Source organism: Cebus imitator, unplaced genomic scaffold (assembly GCF_001604975.1).
Source record: "Cebus imitator isolate Cc_AM_T3 unplaced genomic scaffold, Cebus_imitator-1.0 Scaffold256, whole genome shotgun sequence".
In the NCBI taxonomy this organism is placed as follows: Eukaryota; Metazoa; Chordata; class Mammalia; order Primates; family Cebidae; genus Cebus; species Cebus imitator.
This window is the reverse complement of record NW_016107571.1, coordinates 1,841,828-1,850,973: the sequence shown is the minus strand read 5'-3', so window position 1 is coordinate 1,850,973 and position 9,146 is coordinate 1,841,828. Positions and strand designations below refer to the sequence as shown.

At 41.8% G+C, this 9,146-nt stretch overlaps 1 long non-coding RNA gene across 1 annotated transcript in view; it reads left to right on the top strand.

The window, feature by feature from the left end:
* The window catches only part of LOC119467049, a 23,914-nt gene that overhangs the window by 6,882 nt on the left and 7,886 nt on the right, over positions 1 to 9,146 (top strand). Inside the window, exon 2 of the long non-coding RNA XR_005195571.1 lies at positions 3,200 to 3,203. This is a non-coding gene — a long non-coding RNA (uncharacterized LOC119467049). The remainder of the gene's footprint in view (positions 1 to 3,199; positions 3,204 to 9,146) is intronic.

The window sequence follows — 9,146 nt, the reverse complement described above, 5'->3', positions numbered from 1 at the left end:
TTTTTTTTGAGACTGAGTTTTGCTCTTTTTGTCCAGGCTAGAGTGCAATGGTGCAACCTTGGCTCACTGCAACATCTGCCTCCTGGGTTCAGGGGATTCTCCTGCCTCAGCTTCCTGGGTAGCTGGGATTACAGTCTGGCTAATTACAGGCCTCCACCATGCCTGGCTAATTTTTTGTATTTTTAGTAGAGACAGGGTTGGTCAGGCTGGCTAGAACTCCTGACATCAGGTGATCTGCCCGCCTGCGCCTCCCAAAGTGCTAAGATTACAGGAGTGAACCACCATGCCTGCCTTTGTTTGTTTTTAAAGAGGGAGGCAGTAGAGAGGAAGGGAAAGGAGCAGTATCACCATTCTGGAGCCCTAGAATTTCTAGACAGACTCTCTCCCCATAACGTCCTGTAATTCTATGTTTTGTGACTTTCCCAATTTGGCACATAATCTGTAAGGGACAGAACTCAAGTCCACTGGACACTTTCCACTGTATCCCATGTGAAAACAGGTTGCTGGAAATGACATGGGTCTTGAGAAGCTGCCTTTCCTTCCCACACGTAGAAATGTGAACAAATAAATTATCACATGATCCCTTCACTGACAAATAAAGGTCAAACTTTATTGAGCACATACTACATGCCAGGCATTCTGCTAAAACTTTCCTCACATTAGCTTACTTTACCCTCACAACAACTCCAGGAACTCCAGTAGGCTTATAAAGCCCTTTTCTTCAGATAAAGAAACTGAGGCTTAGAGATCTAATATATTTTGCAAATATTTTAGAAGAATAATATGTGTACCCTAGTTGGTCCCCTGGTCGCCACTGCAGTCTGTGCAAAGCATTTGATTTTAAGTCACCCTTCCATATTGAGGATAACACTTCTGGTTGCCTAAACAATATCCATTCTTCTGTTCTTTGTTGTGAATAAGTGCAATACTTTAAGGGGAAACAAGTGGTGCAGACAGTTCTATAGAAAGGTAACGTAGAAAAAATATACAGTAACTATATTATTAATTGCCTGCTTCAAAAATGGTACTTTAACCTCAGTATTTTATAGCAACCACAAGAGAGTATTTCACTTGATTGTGGACAGTTTAGAGGCAAAAAATTAGGTGTCTTGCAAAGGAGATGGAGATTCAGGGACTCAATGATTGGACAAAGCTTCTACAGTCACAGACAGGCAAAAGTGTGATTTGCAGCTCTTTGTTGAGTATTAGGCAAAATTCTCTTGCTGTTTCTAGTGTCTGGTGGAGAGTCCAGTTTAGAGAGCTCTTGAGAGTATATTCTGTGTAATATTCCTCTCTCTCACATCCGAAATTCCACCCACTTATAAAAACTGGTATGGTTATAAAGTTGATAGAATATGAGTACATCTGTTACCAGCTGACTTTCTTTTTCTTTTTCCTCTTTTTTTTTTTTTTTTTTTTTTTTTTTTTTTTTTTTTTTTTTTTTTTTTTTTTTTTTGGTTTTAAAATTAATTAAATAGAAGACCGCCTTGGTCTCCCAAAGTGCTGGGATTATAGGCTGAGCCACTGCTCCCAGCCAACTGTTTCAATTGGACAAAAAGTGGTAGATTCAGATATTTTCTGGAGTGTTTTAGCACATAAAGTCTGTCACACAAATGCAATCAGCTTCTGAGATCTCACAAGCTATTTCTGTGAGCCCACTATTAGCCAGACAAGACTAAGTTTGGAGAAAGCCAGGCTCTTGAAACAGCTGTAAATCATCTAGTAGAAAAAAAGTGGAGTTTTGGCTGGGCACAGTGGCTCACGCCTCTAATCCCAGCACTTTGGGAGGCCTAGGCAGGCGGATTCCTTGAGGTCAGGAGTTCAAGACTAGATTGACCAACATGGGGAAACCTGTGTCTACCAAAAATACAAAAATTATCCGGGCGTGATGGTGCATGCCTGTAATCCCAGCTACTCAGCAGGCTGAGGCAGGAGAATTGCTTCAACCCGGGAGGCAGTGGTTGCAGTGAACCGAGATAGAGCCACTGCACTCCAGCCTGGGCGACAGATCAAGATTCCGTCTCAGAAAAAAAAAGCAAAAAAGTGGATTTTGGCAAATGTTTGTATATATGTAGCATGAGTAAAAACAATATTGCCATGAAATTTTAAAATCGTGAGTTCCAGGCAGGGCAAGGTGGCTGACACCTGAAATCCCAGCACTTTGGGAGGCTGGGGCGGGTAGTTTGCTTGAGATCAGGAGTTTGAGACCTGCCTGGGGAATATAGCTAAAACCAGCCTCGACAGAAAAACACAAAAAGTTGCCAGGCATGGTGGCAGGCACCTGTAGTCCCAGCTACTTGGGAGGTTGAGGCAGGATAATCGCTTGAGCCTGGGATGCAGAGGTTGCAGTGAGTCAAGATCACACCACTGCACTCCAGCCTGGATGACACAGTGAAACTCTGTCTCAAAAAAAAAAAATCATGATTTCCTTTAATAAATCAACTAATTAATCATTATTAATCATGCTTTATGTGCCTAGTACAGTTAAAATATAGGGAGAAAATCATGATATGATTCTTATCCAGAATTTGCTTATACGGGGACAAAAACCAGGTACACTTAAAAATTAGTCAGTGAAAAAATATAAATATTTAAAAGTTAAAGCTTCAAAACATCATCTTGTATGCAATAAATATAATTTTATCTGTAAAAAAAAAAAGATGTCAAGTATAAAAATGTAGCGAAAGTAGACAGCACAGACTGGGGAAACCAGGCCAGTTATATGTGTGCATCGTAGCATTCCAGACAGCACAGCATGCACGGTATAGAATTCTGATTACATTCCAAGCAGTGTTTTATGAGGGGTGCTGACTCTAAGTGTCCTTGGTGTGTAACCTTGGGAATGACATGTAACCACTCTGTAAACGGGAGCTATTGTGAGTAAATAAGAGAGTAGGTAACTGTAAGAATGTCAGGAATTGCTGGGTAAGGTGTGAGATGATGCTTCAACTCTAAAGACCCCAGAAGCTTGGGGACAGGATGAAAGATTCATATTTGGGATTCTAATAATTAGAATAATTGGGAATAGAATGAGTTGGTTTTTGTTTGAGATATTTTTCAGAAATAAAGCCGGAATTTTCTCATATGGTTGAGGGTGATGATGACTTCTATGATCCCTCCCAGCTTTGAAATTCCCAGATATATAAATCAAACTTGCAGTCATAAAGGGTAAATGTAGGCCCCAAAGAGCATGTTACAGGTGGGTGTTAGGCTGGAAAGAGAGTCCTGGGGCTCTTTTTGGATCCTAATAATAGATGTTCCAGAGAACATCTCTAATTTTAGGACATGTTTCTACACAATGCTTTGCTTGAATGAATTGAGGTGAGAGCCTACCACTTCTTTCCCCATTCCCAATCCTGTAGGTACAGAGGGGAGATTTCTGGAGAAGTGAATGGATATCTGTGAATTATTACAAAGCCAGCTCTGTAGTGGGTTCAGCTGCTTTGTAGAAGAGGCATTAATCTGACACATGAGATGATCAGCATCTCTTTCACCACCATCATCATAGGCCAAGCTACCACCATCCTGAACCACTTCAATAGCTTTCTAAATAGCTCAGCTAGGTTCACTCTGGCTCACCTCTGATGAGTTCTCCACTCAGCGATTTGAAAGGCCTTTCCAAAACACAAATCTGATGGCTTCCATGCTCCTTGGATAAAGACAAATTCCCAACATGGCCTATAAGGCCCTATATGGTGTGGCCTTTTCTACCATTCTAGCCTCATCTTGCTCTCCATCCTTTCACTGGCCTTCTTTCTATTCCCATCCTGGGGCAAATGCTTTTCTCCACCCTCATCCCCATGTGATCTCCTACTCGTACTTTAGATATCAGTCCCAGGTCACCTCCTCAGAGCAGCCTTCCCTGACCAGACTGAAGCTCCCTATTATAGGCCCTAATTTGGCCATGAAATGTGACTCTTCTTTATTGCACCTGTCAAAATTACGATTTTACATTTCTTATGATTATTTGATTTGCAGTTTAGTGCGTTTATGTCTATCTCCCCCTAAGTCTTCAAAAGGACAGGCCTGTATGCCTGGGTAGTGACCATTCTATCCCGACTCAGCACACTGCCGGGCACATAATTGGCACACAAAAATTGCTGTTGAGTGAATGAACAAATGTAATTTATGATAATATTTTCAAATATCCTATAAAATAAAGCTGATTAAAAAGTTAAATGACTTTAGAAAACCCTTTATACCATATTATTTAAGCCTCCATCTCTACCCCACACACATATTTTCATATAAAAGACTGGCAAATCCTGCAGTAAAGAAGCCCTCAACTTAACCACAGGTTATAAACCAGGACATACTGTGGGCAACACTTTACTCAAGAGAGACAACTTGGATGCCCATGCTAGTGCTGTTTCTGAAAGTAGCAAATGGCAGGAAGAGTTCTGAATGTGTATTAAAAGAAACTTCCCAAGAGTTGGCTGGACACAGTGGCTCACGCCTATAACCCCAGCACTTTGGGAGGCCAAGGTGAGCAAATCACTTGAGGTCAGGAGTTTGAGACCAGCCTGGGTAATGTGGTGAAATCTCGTCTCGTCTCTACTAAAAATACAAAAATTAGCCAGGTGTGGTAGTGCATGCCTGTAGTCTCAGCTACTCAAGAGGCTGAGGCACAATAATTGCTTGAACCCACGAGGTGGAGGTTGCAGTGAGCAGAGATCATGCCACTGCACTCCAGCCTGGGTGACAGAATGAGACTTTGTCTCAAAAAAAAAGAAAGGAAAAAAAAAAAAAAGAAATTTCCCAAGAGTTAAGCTGCCTTGGGAATCCAGGCATGTCTAGGATTTAGGATGTTTTGAATGGAGCCACAAGCACAAAAAAGTTCTACAAAAAGAGCCTCACAATTAGTTGAAGAATGGACTCTACTCAGCGCGGTAGGTATGCAGCACAGTAAACATTTGTTTGATGAATGAATGAAGAGAGAAAGTAACTGGGGTGATCACACCTAGGTGGTCTCATCTTTTCATAGAAAGGACAGTTATATTGTTAAATCTAAAATTCAAGTGTGAGTAGAAGATCTTTACATGTGGGCTTTTTAACTGGCTAGGCAGTGAAGAGTGAGGCATAACAAACCCGCAGCATTTAAAGGAACTTACATACCTAGTAACTGGATTTGAAGAGGTACCGTGAACACTCTGAAGACAATGAAATACTGATCTTGTTGGTTTTCTTATAAATGTTTTGTCCATTGCTGCCAATGCTAGGACTTAATATTCAGTTTTGTCAAATCCATGTTTTTCTTTTTCACCCCAGTGCTTATCCTCCTTGATCTTTTGGTATCTTTTTGACAGTGTCACAACTCCTCTTTCTTTAAATTCTTTCTGCCCTTGTTTCTGTGACCTGCACTTTCAATACAATTTTATTTCAACCAATATTTATTGATCATCTATGCTGTGCCAGATGCTGGACTATCATCATTGGTTTATTAACTCATTCATCAACATTAATTGAGTTCCTACTGGGTATTGGGTACTGTACCAGTGACGGGAAACAAAGATGAACAAGATATAGTCCCTGACCTAAGAGGCTGCACAATGTAGTGGAGGAGTCAGCCAACTATCTCATGAAGTGGTGAGGCTGTTATAGAAGTGCACACTCAGGGCCTGCGGCCCTCAGAGAAGGAATCAGTTACTTCGCTATGGGAGTGGGGGTACATTGCATAGCACCGAGCCTGCCATGTGCTAAATTTTTTTTTTTTTTTTTTGAGACGGAGTTTCACTCTTATTACCCAGGTTGGAATGCAATGGCGCGATCTCGGCTCACCGCAACCTCCACCTACTGGGTTCAGGCAATTCTCCTGCCTCAGCCTCCTGAGTAGCTGGGATTACAGGCATGCACCACCATGCCCAGCTAATTTTTTGTATTTTTAGTAGAGACGGGGTTTCACCGTGTTGACCAGGATGGTCTCGATCTCTTGACCTCGTGATCCACCCGCCTCGGCCTCCCACATTTAACTTACACATTTTACTCACATGCATATTTAAAACCACATTACATAAAATATTAATTTATAGATTCAATTTTATATATTTGTATATCAAGAATGAGAATAAAATTATTGTTTTCATAATACAAATTACAGAGATTAAAGCTCAAACTAGGAAAGCTGGATAAATATAGGTAAATATAGAAGCTCCAGAGGTTCTGCAGCAAAGCCATTGTCCTCTTGAGGGTGATGTTAAAATTTTTATGTTTAACACAAGGGGGTGTGGAATAATGAGTTTTGAAGGACTGTATTCTGTAGGTTAAGGCTTGTCAACTGGCGTCAGAATCAAAATCAAAATCAAAATCACCTGAGGATCTTGTTGTTTTTTCATTTTATTTTATTTATTGTTTTGGCTTTTGTTTTTGGGGTCTTGTTTTAAAAAGCAAATTCATGGACCCTATGTGTCACTTAACAATAGGGGTACATTCTGAGAAAAGCATCATTAGGTGACTTCATCATTCTACAAACATCATAGAATGTATTTAAATAAACCCAGATAGTATAGTCTACTACACACCTAGGCTACATGGATAGCCTATTGCTCCTAGGCTACACACCTGTACAGCATGTTAATGTACTAAATACTGCAGGCAATTGTAACACAGTATTTGTGTATGTAACATTTAAACTTAGAGAAGGTATAGCAAAATACAGTATTATGATCTTATAGGACCATTGTCCTATAAGACAGTGTTCATCATTGACCAAAATGTCATTATGTGGCTCATGACTCTGTGTGTGTGTGTGTGTGTATATGTATATGATTTAGTATAAGGAATTGGCTTATGCAATTATAGAAGCTGAGAAGACCCAAGATCTGCAGTCAGCTAGTTTGAGACTCAGAAGAGCTAATAATGTTAGTTTCTTTCTTTCTTTCTTCCTTCCTTTCTTTCTTTCTTTCTTTCTTTCTTTCTTTTTTGAGATGGAGTTTCACTCTTGTTGCCCAGTCTGGAGTGCAATGGCACGATCTCAGGTCACGCCAACTTCTGCCTTCTGGATTCAAACGATTCTCCTACTTCAGCCTCCTGAATAACTGGGATTATAGGCCTATACCACCACACCCATCTAATTTTTTGTGTTTTTAGTAGAGATGGGGTTTCTCCATATTGGTGAGGCTGGTCTCTAACTCCCGACCTCAGGTGATCCACCCTCCTTGGCTTCCCAAAGGGTTGGGATTTCAGGCGTGAGCCACCGCACCTGGCCCCGGTTTAGTTCCATTCTGAAAGTTGGAAGGCTTGAGACCCAACAAGAACCCATTTTTTAGTTTAGGCAGGAAAAGACACGTGTGCAGCTCAAGTAGTCAAGCAGAAGGAGTTTCCTTTTACTCAGCCCTTCTGTTCTATTTAGATCTTCAATTGATTAGATGAGGTTTTCCCACATTAGGGAGGGCAATCTGCTTTACTCAGTCTACTAGGTCAAATGTGAGATGTTTGTTTGTCTGTTTGTTTTGAGACAGAGCCTCACTCTGTCACCCAGGCTGGAGTGCAGTGGTATGATCTCAGTTCACTGCAACCTCTGCCTCTCAGGTCTAAGCGATTCTCGTGCCTCAGCCTCTTGAGTAGCTAGGATTACAGACACCTGCCACCATGCCCACCTGGATAATTTTTGTATTTTTTGTAGAGATGGGGTTTCCTCATGTTGGCCAGAGTTTCAAACTCTTAGGCTCAAGTGATCCACCCGCCTTGGCCTCCCAAAGTGCTGGGATTACAGATGTGAGTCACTGCACCCAGCCAAATGTTAGTCTTAGCCAGAAACACCCTCACAGGCATACTCAGAATGTTTGACCAAATGTCTGGACACCCTGTGGCTCAGTCAAGTTGATACAAAAATCACACAGATGGTTACTGATGCATACTGTCCATCGCATACAGCTAGTGCTCGACTTATGACCATGATTGGTTCCAACAGACCGGTTGTAACACGATTTGGTCGTAAGTTGAGTAGGCTATATGCACGCGGAGATGGTAGTGCTGCTGGAAGGTCCACACTGTCCTATGCCCAGCTGGGCAACGTTTGCGCTGCCAGACACAGAGCAGTCGTGGTTAGGGATTGTGGTCGTAAAGTCGAATGGTCGTAAGTTGCATAGGTTGTAAGTCGATCGATACCTGTAGATGGTTTTGGATGCACATTAAAACCTGAGGACTTTTACAGGCCATTAGGGACCATGGAAGGTTTTCAAGAAAAGTGATTTGATCAAATTAGCTGACTACTTAAGAAGGATCCCTGGTGGCTATGTGGAAGGTAGATGGTGTTAGGGTAGGGTAGGTAAAGCAGGGCAGGGTGGGGTAGGGTAGAACAAGACTGGAAAACAGGAAGTTGTGCAGGACAGAATGATGAGATTCTATTCTTTTCTCTGCTAATGACGCTCTTCCCCTTACTATTGCTACATAACAAATTGCTCCAATGCTTAGTGGGCTTAAAACAATCATGGGTCAGAAATCTGGGAAGGGCTCTGCTGAGTGGTTCACACTTGAGGTCTCCCACATTGTTGTAGTCAGATGTTGGTTGGGGCTTTATTTATCTTGTCTGTGCTAAGATAAATAAGATGCATGGTTAGCAGTTGATGCCAGCTGTCATCTGCTGTACACAGCCTCTCCAGCGGGGTAGTCTTGGGGTAGTCAGACTTCTTACCTGACACGTGGCTTCGTTTCAAGAGAGCCAGGCAGAAGTTGCATGGCCTTTTCTGACCTAGCTTCAGAAGTCATGCAACATCTACTCTGCTGTACTCAAGTAGTCGAAGCAGTCTCAACTGGTCCAGATTCAAGGGCGGTGGGAGGAATTAGACTCCACTTCTTGGTGAGGGCAGTGGCCAGTTCACAATATAGAAGAACACGTGGGATAGGAGATATTGTTGTGGCCATTTTTGGAAAAAAAATCTGATATAGCTCCCAAATTGACTTATTTTATATATACAATTGCTCCCAAGATATCTCCACTTGGAAATTTTGTTGTTAACTCAAACTCAAGTCTAAAGAATTTATCACAACAGCCCTCCATCCTGTTATTATTATTATATGATAACTTTTTTAAGAAAAACGTAGACTAGAGCTGGGCGCAGTGGCTCACGCCTGCAATCCTAGCACTTTGGGAGGCTGAGGTGGGTAGATCACCTGAGGTCAGGAGTTCAAGACCAGCCTGGCCATCA